The 14,882-nt window shown below is 37.1% G+C and overlaps 1 long non-coding RNA gene across 1 annotated transcript in view; it reads right to left on the reverse strand.

The window, feature by feature from the left end:
* LOC143644328 (uncharacterized) overlaps positions 1-14,071 on the reverse strand; it is a 114,278-nt gene extending 100,207 nt beyond the window's left edge. Inside the window, exon 1 of the long non-coding RNA XR_013156621.1 lies at positions 13,959-14,071. This is a non-coding gene — a long non-coding RNA (uncharacterized LOC143644328). The remainder of the gene's footprint in view (positions 1-13,958) is intronic.
* Between the last annotated feature and the right edge of the window lie 811 nt (positions 14,072-14,882).

Raw genomic sequence — 14,882 nt, forward strand, 5'->3', positions numbered from 1 at the left:
AAAAATAGATGTAAAGACCTTGAGAATTAAAAGAAAAGCAAGGAAGACTGCAGAAACAGAAAGTAGAAGATATAGGATTATCAGTAGGGAGTAAGTTCATATAGGTTGTCATAAGGTATTTGGTGTACCACACCCTCTTCATCTGCTAGTAGGCCCCAGACATGTAACTTTGATATTAAAAAGCCAAATGGTCAACTATTCAAAAGAACTAGGGACCACCAAAAAATTCAGAACACCTGCAACCTTGCATGCAGCCTAAAATTATAGGGGAGTGATCTTTAAGATCCATTCCCAATCAGGGGTGACAAGATGGCAGCTTAGGGAGGTGTGGAATTTAGATTGTTCTCCAGAACAGCTAGCAAATAGCCAGGAACAGTAAAGAACAACAGCTGGAGCTACATCTGTTACAAGATACCCAGCATACACCAGTCTCAATGAGGAGGACTGGCTGAAACCCTACACAGAACTGTAAGTCCCCCAAACCACACAGGCCAGTGCCCCTCCCCCATGGCATGAGGCAGGCTGGTTCCCCAAGGGAAAAAGGAAACAGACTTTACTAGCAGCAAGAGCCTAGCTCAACCAAGCTCCAATTGCAGAATTAATTGATAAATTCTGACTAGCACAGATAAACCTGGAATAAGTACTAAAGGTACTAAAAGTTTCTACTCCAGTAGAGAGGGGACAGGGCTGATGGAAAAAAAAAACAGAGGTTTTTTGAGTGAGACAGCACAAAATGCAGCAAAAGGACTGGACCCTAAGAGAAGGGGAAACATAGAGCCTGGAGATACACAGAGCCAAATATCAACTTAAGCTCTTGATTGACAAACCCAAAAAGGAAGGTCCCATGCTGAAAAAGGCTTTTTTGTGCTTTTGCTTTTTCTAATTCATAACAGCTCATTAGATAGAACTGGAAGCCTTCTCAGGCTCCAGCAGTGTCCCAGGCAAGGGCAGAATAAGCTTGTCTGAGAGACAAAGTAACTAGTAAGGTGAAAGGAGGTAACTCCCTAAAGTTTGTGTATTTTCCAAGAGCAAGGTGGAACCCAGCTCAAGTGGAATTCCTCCTTCATGGAATTCAGGCTCCAGGAACTGAAAAACTGAAGCAATTAATGCCAAGTTACAACCTCACTTCTGTCTCAACCATACCCCAGTAAGGAGAGTCTGCTGAAATTAAAGGCACCACATGACTTTACATTGGGGGGAAGCCATGGGCAGACAAGCACCACATGCTGGACAGGAAAGGAAAAGCACAGAGTCTAGAGGTTTCTTAGGAAAGTCTGACAAATTGTTGGGCCTCACCCCCAGGGAAACTTGATGCTGGCTACTCTTTTCTCCTGAGACATGGGTCAGTCTGGTCTGGGAAAATCTGACTGGGATCTATAATATCTGAGGAGACTTGCCTCAAAAAAAAAAAATCTCCATATAGGTAGGGAAAGAAGCAGAAAAGCAAGAACTGAAAAATTCTTATCAGTTAAACAGTAGCTATGCTAGAGGTCCAGAATAAGCTGAACTGACTGTCAAAGAACACACAGAGAACAAAGCCATCCAACAAGAAAATCCTAGACAAAAGACTATAAAATTAACCTCCGGAATAAACCATTTAAGGAAATCAAATGTCTAGATGCCATAAAAATTTACAAATCATATAGGAAAATTGAAGATATGACCCAGTAGAAGGAACAAACTAACAATTCAAATGAAATACAGGACTTAAAACAACTAATTCGGGATATTCAAACAGATATGGAAAATCTCATCAAAAATCAATGAGATGAGGGAGGATATAAAGAAGACACTAGGTGAAAAAAAGAACAAATCAAAAGTTTGAAAAAACAAATCACAGAACATATGGAAATGAAAGGCACAGTAGAAGAGAGGGAAAAAAAAAAAAAAAAACAATGCAAACCTACAACAATAGACTTGAAGAGGCAGAAGAAAGGATTAGTGAAGCCGAGGGTGGGACATATGAAATCCAATACACAAAAGAAAGTATAGGTAAAAAAATGGAAAAATATGAGCAGGGTCTCAGGGAAATGAATGACAACACAAAGTACATGAATATACATGTGTGGGTGTCCCTGAGGGAGAAGAGAAGGGAAAAGCAGGAGAAAGACTAATGGAAGAAATCATCACTGAAAATTTCCCATCTCTTATGAAAAACATAAAATTACAGATCCAAGAAGTGCAGTGTACCCCAAACAGAACAGATCCAAATAAACATACTTCAAGACACTTACTAATCAGATTGTCAGATGTCAAACAGAGAGAGAATTTTGAAAGCAGAAAGAGGAAAGCAATCCATCACATACAAGGAAAGCCCAATAAGACTATGTGTGGATTTCTCAGTAGAAACAATGGAGGCAAGAAGACAATGGTATGATATATTTAAGTTTCTAAAAGAGAAAACGGGACTTCCGGAGAAGATGGCAGCTTAGTAAGACGCGCGGATCTTAGTTTCTTCTCCAGGACAGCTACTAGGGGAGTAGAAACGATACAGAAGAGCGCCCAAAGCCACAACAGAGATAAAAAAGACAGCGTACCCCATCCTGGAACGGCTGGCTGGCTGAGAGAACCCGCTCGGGTGAGATCGCTGAGGCGCGGGGGCTTCACCGGGTGGGGCGGCAAGTGGCCGGAGTCACTCCCTTCCCCCTTCCCGTGCCGGCTGGGAGAATTGGAGAGGTGGTCCCCTGAAACCGCGGCGGCTGGCGCCCACACCACGCGCGACCCCCCGGACCAACTGAGAGAATTGGATCGCAAATCCCCAGGCCACGGAGAACGGTGACGTGTGGGGGAGGCCCCTTCCAAACCCGTGACTCCCCGGGAACGTGCACTCTCCCGGGCGGGCCGCTGCCGCTGGCGTCCTCCCACCACACTTGTCGCCCGGGCTGCAGCGGTCAGCAACCCTCCCCGCATTCGGACCCCGGGCCGGCTCGAACCCTTCCAAGCTGCTTCAGCTAGCGAACCTCCTGGACGGCGAGAGTTTTCCAAAGTTAAAGGTCCCACAGCACCTTTTACTGGTGGGACCGGCAGACAAACGTGTGCCATGAGAACCACCTACTGGGCAGGATAAGAAAAACAGAACCCAGAGATTTCACAGAAAAATCTTCCAAACTTTTGGATCCAATACCCAGGGAAATCTGTCTAAATGCGCAGACGCCAACAGAAGATAACGGATCACGCTCAAATAATTGAAAATATGGCCCAGTCAAAGGAACAAACCAATAGTTCAAATGAGATACGGGAGCTGAGACAACTAATGCTGAATATACGAACAGAAATGGAAAACCTCTTCAAAAACGAAATCGATAAATTGAGGGAGGACATGAAGAAGGCATGGGATCAACAAAAAGAAGAAATAGAAAAACTGAAAAAACAAATCACAGAACTTATGGAAGTGAAGGACAAAGTAGAAAAGATAGAAAAAACAATGGATATCAACAATGATAGATTCAAAGAGACAGAAGATAGAATTAGTGATTTGGAGGATGGAACATCTGAATTCCAAAAACAAACAGAAACTATCCAGAAAAGAATGGAAAAATTTGAACAGGGTATCAGGGAACTCAAGGACAATATGAAGCGCACAAATATACGTGTTGTGGGTGTCCAAGAAGGAGAAGAGAAGGGAAAAGGAGGAGAAAAACTACTGGAAGAAATTATCACTGAAAATTTCCCAACTCTTATGAAAGACCTAAAATTACAGATCCAAGAAGTGCAGCGCACCCCAAAGAGATTAGACCCAAATAGGCGTTCTCCAAGACACTTACTAGTTAGAATGTCAGAGGTCAAAGAGAAAGAGAGGATCTTGAAAGCAGCAAGAGAAAAACAATCCATCACATACAAGGGAAACCCAATAAGACTATGTGTAGATTTCTCAGCAGAAACCATGGAGGCTAGAAGACAGTAGGATGATATATTTAAATTACTAAAAGAGAAAAACTGCCAACCAAGACTCCTATATCCAGCAAAATTATCCTTCAAAAATGAGGGAGAAATTAAAACATTCTCAGACAAAAACTCACTGAGAGAATTTGTGACCAAGAGACCAGCTCTGCAAGAAATACTAAAGGGAGTACTAGAGTCAGATACAAAAAGACAGAAGAGAGAGGTATGGAGAAGAGTGTAGAAAGAAGGAAAATCAGATATGATATATATAATACAAAAGGCAAAATGGTAGAGGAAAGTACTACCCAAACAGTAATAACACTAAATGTTAATGGACTGAATTCCCCAATCAAAAGAAATAGAATGGCAGAATGGATTAAAAAACAGGATCCTTCTATATGCTGTCTACAGGAAACACATCTTAGACCCAAAGATAAACATAGGTTGAAAGTGAAAGGTTGGGAAAAGATATTTCATGCAAATAACAACCAGAAAATAGCAGGAGTGGCTATACTAATATCCAACAAGTTAGACTTCAAATGTAAAACAGTTAAAAGAGACAAAGAAGGATACTATATACTAATAAAAGGAACAATTAAACAAGAAGACATAACAATCATAAATATTTACACACCGAACCAGAATGCCCCAAAATACGTGAGGAATACACTGCAAACACTGAAAAAGGAAATAGACACAAATACCATAATAGTTGGAGACTTCAATTCCCCACTCTCATCAATGGACAGAACATCTAGACAGAGGATCAATAAAGAAATAGAGAATCTGAATATTACTATAAAGGAGCTAGACTTAACAGACATTTATAGGACATTAAATCCCAGAACAGCAGGATACACCTTTTTCTCAAGTCCTCATGGATCACTCTCAAAGATAGACCATATGCTGGGTCACAAAGCAAGTCTTAACAAATTTAAAAAGATTGAAATTATACACAACACTTTCTCGGATCATAAAGGAATGAAGTTGGAAATCAATAATAGGCGGAATGCCAGAAAATTCACAAATACGTGGAGGCTCAACAACACACTCTTAAACAACGAGTGGGTCAAAGAAGAAATTGCAAGAGAAATTAGTAAATACCTCGAGGCGAATAAAATGAAAACACAACATATCAAAACTTATGGGATGCAGCAAAGGCAGTGCTAAGAGGGAAATTTATTGCCCTAAATGCCTATATCAGAAAAGAAGAAAAGGCAAAAATGCAGGAATTAACTGTTCACTTGGAAGAACTGGAGAAAGAACAGCAAACTAATCCCAAAGCAAGCAAAAGGAAAGAAATAACAAAGATCAGAGCAGAAATAAATGAAATTGAAAACATGAAAATAATAGAGAAAATCAATAAGACCAGAAGTTGGTTCTATGAGAAAATCAATAAGATTGATGGGCCCTTATCAAGATTGACAAAAAGAAGAAGAGAGAGGATGCAAATAAATAAGATCAGACATGGAAGAGGAGACATAACTACTGACCTCACAGAAATAAAGGAGGTAATTACAGGATACTATGAACAACTTTATGCTAATAAATACAACAATTTAGATGAAATGGACGGGTTCCTGGAAAGACATGAACAACCAACTTTGACTCAAGAAAACATAGATGACCTCAACAAACCAATCACAAGTAAAGAAATTGAATTAGTCATTCAAAAGCTTCCCAAAAAGAAAAGTCCAGGACCAGATGGCTTCACATGTGAATTCTACCAAACGTTCCAGAAAGAATTAGTACCAATTCTCCTCAAACTCTTCAAAAAAATCGAAGTGGAGGGAAAACTACCTAATTCATTCTATGAAGCCAACATCACCCTCATACCAAAACCAGGCAAAGATATTACAAAAAAAGAAAACTACAGACCAATCTCTCTAATGAATATAGATGCAAAAATCCTCAATAAAATTCTAGCAAATCGTATCCAACAACACATTAAAAGAATTATACATCATGACCAAGTAGGATTCATCCCAGGTATGCAAGGATGGTTCAACATAAGAAAATCAATTAATGTAATACACCATATCAACAAATCAAAGCAGAAAAATCACATGATCATCTCAATTGATGCAGAGAAGGCATTCGACAAGATTCAACATCCTTTCCTGTTGAAAACACTTCAAAAGATAGGAATACAAGGGAACTTCCTTAAAATGATAGAGGGGATATATGAAAAACCCACAGCTAATATCATCCTCAATGGGGAAAAATTGAAAACTTTCTCCCTAAGATCAGGAACAAGACAAGGATGTCCACTATCACCACTATTATTCAACATTGTGTTGGAGGTTCTAGCCAGAGCAATTAGACAAGAAAAAGAAATACAAGGCATCAAAATTGGAAAGGAAGAAGTAAAACTATCACTGTTTGCAGACGATATGATACTATACGTCGAAAACCCGGAAAAATCCACAACGAAACTACTAGAGCTAATAAATGAGTACAGCAAAGTAGCAGGTTACAAGATCAACATTCAAAAATCTGTAGTATTTCTATACACTAGCAATGAACAAGCTAAGGGGGAAATCAAGAAACGAATCCCATTTACAATCGCAACTAAAAGAATAAAATACCTAGGAATAAATTTAACTAAAGAGACAAAAAACCTATATAAAGAAAACTACAAAAAACTGTTAAAAGAAATCACAGAAGACCTAAATAGATGGAAGGGCATACCGTGTTCATGGATTGGAAGACTAAATATAGTTAAGATGTCAATCCTACCTAAATTGATTTACAGATTCAATGCAATACCAATCAAAATCCCGACAACTTATTTTTCAGAAATAGAAAAACCTATAAGCAAATTTATCTGGAAGGGCAGGGTGTCCCGAATTGCTAAAAACATCTTGAGGAAAAAAAACGAAGCTGGAGGTCTAGCGATGCCGGACTTTAAGGCATATTATGAAGCCACAGTGGTCAAAACAGCATGGTATTGGCATAAAGATAGATATATCGACCAATGGAATCGAATAGAGTGCTCAGATATAGACCCTCTCATCTATGGACATTTGATCTTTGATAAGGTAGTCAAGCCAACTCACCTGGGACAGAGCAGTCTCTTCAATAAATGGTGCCTAGAGAACTGGATATCCATATGCAAAAGAATGAAAGAAGACCCATCTCTCACACCCTATACAAAAGTTAACTCAAAATGGATCAAAGATCTAAACATTAGGTCTAAGACCATAAAACAGTTAGAGGAAAATGTTGGGAGATATCTTATGGATCTTAAAACTGGAGGTGATTTTATGGACCTTAAACCTAAAGCAAGAACACTGAAGAAGGAAATAAATAAATGGAGCTCCTCAAAATTAAACACTTTTGTGCATCAAAGAACTTCATCAAGAAAGTAGAAAGACAGCCTACACAATGGGAGACAATATTTGGAAATGATATATCAGATAAAGGTCTAGTATCCAGAATTTATAAAGAGATTGTTCATCTCAACAACAAAAAGACAGCCAACCCAATTACAAAATGGGAAAAAGACTTGAACAGACAACTCTCAGAAGAGGAAATACAAATGGCCAAAAGGCACATGAAGAGATGCTCAATGTCCCTGGTCATTAGAGAAATGCAAATCAAAACCACAATGAGATATCATCTCACACCCACCAGAATGGCCATTATCAACAAAACAGAAAATGACAAGTGCTGGAGAGGATGCGGAGAAAGAGGCACACTTATCCACTGTTGGTGGGAATGTCAAATGGTGCAACCACTGTGGAAGGCAGTTTGTCGGTTCCTCAAAAAGCTGAATATAGAATTGCCATACGACCCAGAAATACCATTGCTGGGAATATACTCAAAGGACTTAAGGGCAAAGACACAAACGGACATTTCACACCAATGTTTATAGCAGCGTTATTTACAATTGCAAAAAGATGGAAACAGCCGAAATCTCCATCAACAGAAGAGTGGCTAAACAAACTGTGGTATATACATACGATGGAATACTATGCAGCTTTAAGACAGGATAAACTTATGAAGCATGTAATAACATGGATGGACCTAGAGAACATTATGCTGAGTGAGTCTAGCCAAAAACTAAAGGACAAATACTGTATGGTCTCACTGATGTGAACAGACATTCGCGAATAAATTTGGAATATGTCATTGGTAACAGAGTCCAGCAGGAGGTAGAAACAGGGTAAGATAATGGGCAATTGGAGTTGAAGGGATACAGACTGTGCAACAGGACTAGATACAAAAACTCAAAAATGGACAACACAATAATACCTAATTGTAAAGTAATCTTGTTAAAACACTGAATGAAGCTGCATCTGAGCTATAGGTTTTTGTTTTGTTTTGTTTTGTTTTGTTTTGACTTTACTATTATTACTTTTATTTTTGTCTCTATATTAACATTCTATATCTTTTTCGGATATGTTGCTAGTTTTTCTAAACCGATGCAAATGTACTAAGAAATGATGATCATGCATCTATGTGATGATGTTAAGAATTACTGATTGCATATGTAGAATGGTATGATTTCTAAATGTTGGGTTAATTTCTTTTTTTCCATTAATTAAAAAAAAAAAGAGAGAAGGGGTAATTGGAGCTGAAGGGATACAGACTGTACAACGGGACTGGATATAAAAACTCAGAAATGGACAGCACAATACTACCCAATTGTAATGCAATTATGTTAAAACACTGAATGAAGCTGCATGTGAGGTATAGGTTTTTTGTTTTTTTTTTTCTTTCTATTAATGTTTTAATTCTTATTCTGTTGTCTTTTTATTTCTTTTTCTAAATCGATGCAAATGTACTAAGAAATGATGAATATGCAACTATGTGATGTTATTAAGAATTAGTGATTGTACATGTAGAATGGAATGATTTCTAATTGTTTTGTTAATTCTTTTTTTAATTAATAAAATAAATAAATAAATAAATAAATAAAAATAAATAAATAAATAAATAAAAAAGAGAAAACGGCCAACCAAGAATTCTTTATCCAGCAATGTTGCACTTGAAAGTGAGGGGGAGATTTAAATATTTTCAGACAAACAATTATTGAGAGAATTTGTGACCAAGAGACCAGAACTGTGAGAAATGCAAAAGGGAGCACTACAGAAAGATAGGAAAAGGCAGAAGAGAGAGGTCTGGAGAAGAGCATAGAAATGAAGACTCAGTAAGGGTAAAAAGAGAAAAAAAAATAGATATGACATAAAATCCAAAAGACAAAATGGATGAAGAAAGTATTGCCTATACAGTAATAACACTAAGTGTTAATGGATTAAACTCCCCAATCAAAAGACATAGACTGGCAGAATGGATTTAAAAACAATATGTATCTATACGCTGTCTACAGGAGACTCATTTTAGACCCAAGGACAAACATAGGTTGAAAGTGAAAGATTAGAAAAAGATATTTCATTCAAACAACAATCAGAAAAGAGGAGCAGTAGCAATACTAATATCCAACAAATTAGACTTCAAATGTAAAACAATTAAAAGAGACAAAGAAAGACACTATGTATTAATAAAAGGAACAATTCAACAAGAAGACATAACAATCATAGATATGTATTCACTGAGCCAGAGTGCTGTAAAGTGGATGAGTCAAACACTAAAAGGAGAAATAGACACCTCTACCATAATAGTTGGAAACTTTAATTCCCTGCTCTCATCAATGGTTAGAACATCTAGACACAGGATCAATAAAGAAACAACAATTTGAATAATAAAATAAATGAACTAGACTTAAAGGACATTTATAGAACATTACACCCCACAACAGCAGGATACACATTTTACTCAAGTGTTTATGGATCATTCTCAAGGACAGACCATACAATGGGCCACAAAGCAAGTCTTAATACATTTAAAAAGACAGAAATCATGCAAAGCATTTTCTCAGATTATAATGGAATGAAATTGGAAATCAATAACAGGCAGAGGGATAGAAAATTCACAAATAACACACTCTTTAACAACCAGTGGGTCAAGGAAAAAATTACAAGAGAAATCAGCAAATATCTTGAGGTAAATAAAAATGACAATACAACATATCAAAATTTATGGGATGTAGCAAAGGTAGTGCTAAGAGGGAAATTTATTGCCTTAATGCCTATATTAAAAAAGAAGAAAGAGCAAAAATAGAGGAATTAACTGTTCACTTTGAAGAATTAGAGAAAGAAGAGCAAACTAACCCTAAAGCAAACTAAAGAAAGGAAATAATGATGATTAAAGCAGAAATAAATGAAATTGAGGACATGAAAACAATTGAGAAAATCAACAAAACCAGAAGCTGGTTCTTTTAGAAAAATAAATAAAATCAATGGGAATTTAGCTAGGTTGACAAAAAAAAAAGAGAGAGAGAGAGAGAGAGAGAAAATGCAAATAAATAAAATCAGAAATGGAAGAGGAGAAACAACAACTGACGCCACAGAAATAAAGGAGGTAATGATAGGTTACTATGAGCAACTATATTCTTATAAACTGGACAACTTAGATGAAAAGGACAACTTCCTAGAAAGGGATGAACAATGAACATTGACTCAAAATAAAATAGAGGATCACAACAAACCAATCACAAGTAAAGAGATTGAATCAGTCATCAAGAAGCTCCCAAAAAAGAAAAGTTCAGGACCAGATGGCTTCACATGTGAATTCTACCAAGTATTCAGAAAGAATTAGCATAAAACCTTCCCAGATTCTTTAAAAAAAAATTGAAGAGGAGGGAAAACTACCTAACTCATTCTATGAAACCAACATCACCCCAATACCAAAGCCAGACAAAGATATTACAAGAAAAGAAAATGACAGACCAATCTCTCTAATGAATATAGATCCAAAAATCCTCAACAAAATACTTTCTAAATCAAATCCAGCGTCACATTAAAAAAATTATACACCATGACCAAGTGAGATTTATTCCAGGTATGCAAGGATGGCTCAACATAAGGAAATCAATTAATGTAATACACCATATCAACAAATCAAAACAGAAAAAACATATGATCATCTCTATTGATGAAGAAAAGGCATTTAACAAAATTCAAATCCTTTGTTGATGAAAACACTTCATAGGATAGGAATAGGAGGGAACTTCCTCACCATGACAAAGGGACTATATGAAAAACCCACTGCTAACATCATCCTCAATGGGGAAACACTGAAAGTTTCCTTCTAAGAGGAGGAAAAAGACAAGGATGTCACTGTCACCATTGTTACTCAGTAATGTGCTGGCAGTTCTAGTCAGAGCAATTGCACAAGAAAAAGAAATAAAAGGCATTAAAATGGAAAGGACGAAGTAAAACTCTCACTGTTTGCAGATATGATACTATATGTTGAAAATCCAAAAAAATCTAAAAGTGTCAGGGTACAAGATCAACTCCTAAAAATCAGTAGTGTTTTTTTATACACTAGCAATGAACAATCTGAGGGAGAAATCAAGAAGAAAAATCCATTACAATAACAATCAAAAGAATCAAATATTTAGAAATAAATTTAACTAAGGATACAAAAGACCTATACCCAGAAAACTACAAGAACTTGCTAAAAGAAATCGTGAAAGACCTAAATAAATGGAAGGAAATACCATGTTCATGGATTTGGGAAACTAAATATAATTAAGTTGTCAATTCTACCCAAATTGATTTATAGATTCAATGCATACCAATCAAAATCCCAACAACTTACTTTACATAAATATAAAAACCAATAACCAAATTTATTTGGAAGGGAAGCATACCCCAAATAGCTAAAAATATCCTGAGAAAGAAAAATGAAGTGACTTAAAAGCATATTACAAAGCTACAGTGGTCAAAACAGCATGGTACTGGCATAAAGATAGATATATTGACCAATGCAATTGAATAGAGTGTTCAGATATAGACCCTCTTATCTATAGACAACTGGTCTTTGATAAGTCAGCCAAGTCAAACCACCTGGGACACAGCACCTTCTTAAATAAATGGGGAATGGAAAACTGGATATTCATATGCAAAAGAATGAAAGAGGATCCATATCTAATACCCTATACAAAAATTAACTCAAAATGGATCAAAGGCCTAAATGTTTGAACTAAGATCAAAAAAATTTTAGAAGAAAATATAGGGAAATATCTCATAAAACTTATAATAGGAGATAGCTTCCTAGACTTTACAGCCAAAGCACAAGCACTGACAAAAGAAATAGATAAATGGAAATTCCTCAAAATTAAACACTTTTGTACATCAAAGAACTTTGTCAAGAAAGTAAAAAGGCAGCCTATGCAATGGGAGACAATATTTGGGAACCACATATCAGATAAGAGTCAGTATCAAGAATATATAAAGAGATTCTTCAACTCAACAACAAAAAGACAACAACCCAATTAAAAAATGGACAAAAGACATAAACAGACATCTCTCAAAAGAGGAAATACAAATGGTTATAAGGCATATGAAAAGATGTTCAACTTTACTGGCTGTCATGGTTAGGGACAGGTGTCAACTTGGCCAAGTTGTGGTACCTGTTCATCTGATTGGGCAAGCGCTGGCCTGTCTGTTGCAATGAGGACATTTCATAGGATTAGGTCATGATCACGTCAGCTACATCCACAGCTGATTCCATTTGTAATCAGCCAAAGGGGAGTGTCTTCTGCAATTAGTGATGCTAAATCCAATCATGGGAAGCCTTTTAAGGAGGACTCAGAGGAGACAGGTTCCATTCCTGCTTTGGCTGGTGAGCCTCTCCTGTGGAGTTCATCCAGGCCATCCATTGGAGTCGTCAGCTTCGCAGCCTGCCCTGTGGATTTTGGACTCTGCATTCCTCCGGTCACGTGAGACACTTTCATAAATTTTATATTTACAAGTGTTCCCTGTTGATTCTGTTTCTCTAGAGAACCCTAACTAATACACTGGCTATAAGGGAAATGCAAATCAAAACCACAATGAGATATCATCTGACACTAGAATGGCCATTTTGAAAAAAAAAAAAAACAGAAAACGACAAGTGCTAAAGAGGATGTGGGAAAAAAAGCACACTTATCCACTGCTGGTGGGAATGGTAAATGGTACAACCACTTTGGAAGGCAGTTTGGTGGTTCCTCAGGAAGCTAAGGATAGAACTGCCATATGATCTGGCAATCCCATTACTAGTCATATATTCAGAGACCTGAGGACAAAGACACAAACAGACACTTGCACACCAATGTTTAGTGCAGCATTATCTATGATCGCCAAGAGATAGAAACAGTCCAACTGTCCATCAATGGATGAGTGATTAAACTAGCTGTTTTATATACTCACATTGGAATACTATGCAGTTGTAAGACAGAATAAAGTCATGAAGCATGTAACAATGTGGATAGACCTTAAGGACAATATACTGAGTGAAATTAGCCAGAAACAAAAGGACAAATACTATATGGTCTCACTAATATGCACTAACATTAATGACAAATTTGGAGAATTGAAGAACACAGGTTATCAGGAGACAGAAATTGGGTAGAGATTGGGTAACTGGTGCTGAAGGAATACGGATTTGGCAACAAGAAGGATTGTAAAAATTCAGAAATTGATAGCCCAATATTACCTGGTTATAGCAGAATAATATAAGTTGTGAATGAAGCTGAATATGAATATGATAGAGCAAGAATGGCTGGGGGCATAAGAAATCAGAAGATAGAGGATCAAGACTGAAATGGTATAATTTAGGAATGCCTCGAGTGGATATTAATGGTGATATTAAATATACAAAGAAAAAATGTTTTTGCATGAGGGAGATAAATGAATGTCAGTATTGCAGGGTGTTAAAAATAAATGGTATAAGGGAAAAAGTACAGTCAATGCAAGCTAGGGTCTACAGTCAACAATAACACTGTAATATGCTTCCACTGAATGCAACACAGGCATTATGCCAAAACTAATTGTCAACAGGTAGAGGGCATGGGAAGCGGGTATGGATTCTTCATGGAAGAAAAGGAAGAGTCTTCAAATAGATTATGGTGGCGAATGCATGTCTCTGCACTTAGGTTGGATTGTATGATGTGTGACTAAAACTGTTTAAAAAAGAACAGAGAGAAATAAGTGCAAAAGAAAATGCAGAAAAATAGATGTGCCTACTCATTGTCGGTAGGGAAACCGAGAGGTACAGCTCCTTGGAGGGCAGTGAGTTAGTTCCACAGGAGGCTAGGAGTGGAGTTGTCATATGATCCTGAAACCCCATTGCTCAGTATATACCTGGAGGAACTGAGTGTGGGGACAGGACTGGACATTTGCACCCTGATGTTTATGACAGCAGTGTATGTGATTCACAATGGATGGAGGCAGCCTAAGGGTACAAGGACTGGGGAAGGGAGGTGGGAATTATGGTGTTTACATACAGTGGACTACTGAGAGGGTGCAAGAAGTAATGAAGATGTGTGGTATGCAACTAGGTGAATTAACCTTAAGGAGGATATGTTGAATGAAATGTCAGAAACATAAAGAAAATATTATCATGCCTCACTCATATGGGCTAATATAAAAACTCAGTGACCTGAAGTTGAGAGCATGGGTTATCAGGTTGGGGCCTATTGTAAAGGGTCTTATATTATAAACTCTTACAGTAGTCACATATATTCAGGTATAGCTGTTGATTCTAAATTCAAATATTTGAGATGTTTGTTTATAACCTGGTCATTCCCAAAAACTTCAGGTATTTATATGACACCTGAGACTCAGAGTTAGAACCCTGAATCTATGAAAGTCAGCACTAACCTATAAAGGAACTGTTTAAAAAGTTGAAAAAGTGATCAGACTTGGACTAGAGATATGAATGAAGCAGATCTGGACAGGACAAAAGTAGATCAGAATACAGGGTAAAGGATGATATCATCCATATTTTAAAACTTCAACTTCTGTGTGAGACCAAAGGGAGAGATGTTTATTTGGTGCAAAATTTATGTTTTGGGTAGTGCATCTCCTAATTTAACTTGTTTGGTCAGTTTAGTTGAACACCATAAGTACAAGGAATCTTGAATAGTGGGTAAGAATTTGTTGGTTTGC

This window comes from Tamandua tetradactyla, chromosome 8, assembly GCF_023851605.1.
Source record: "Tamandua tetradactyla isolate mTamTet1 chromosome 8, mTamTet1.pri, whole genome shotgun sequence".
NCBI classification, from domain to species: Eukaryota; Metazoa; Chordata; class Mammalia; order Pilosa; family Myrmecophagidae; genus Tamandua; species Tamandua tetradactyla.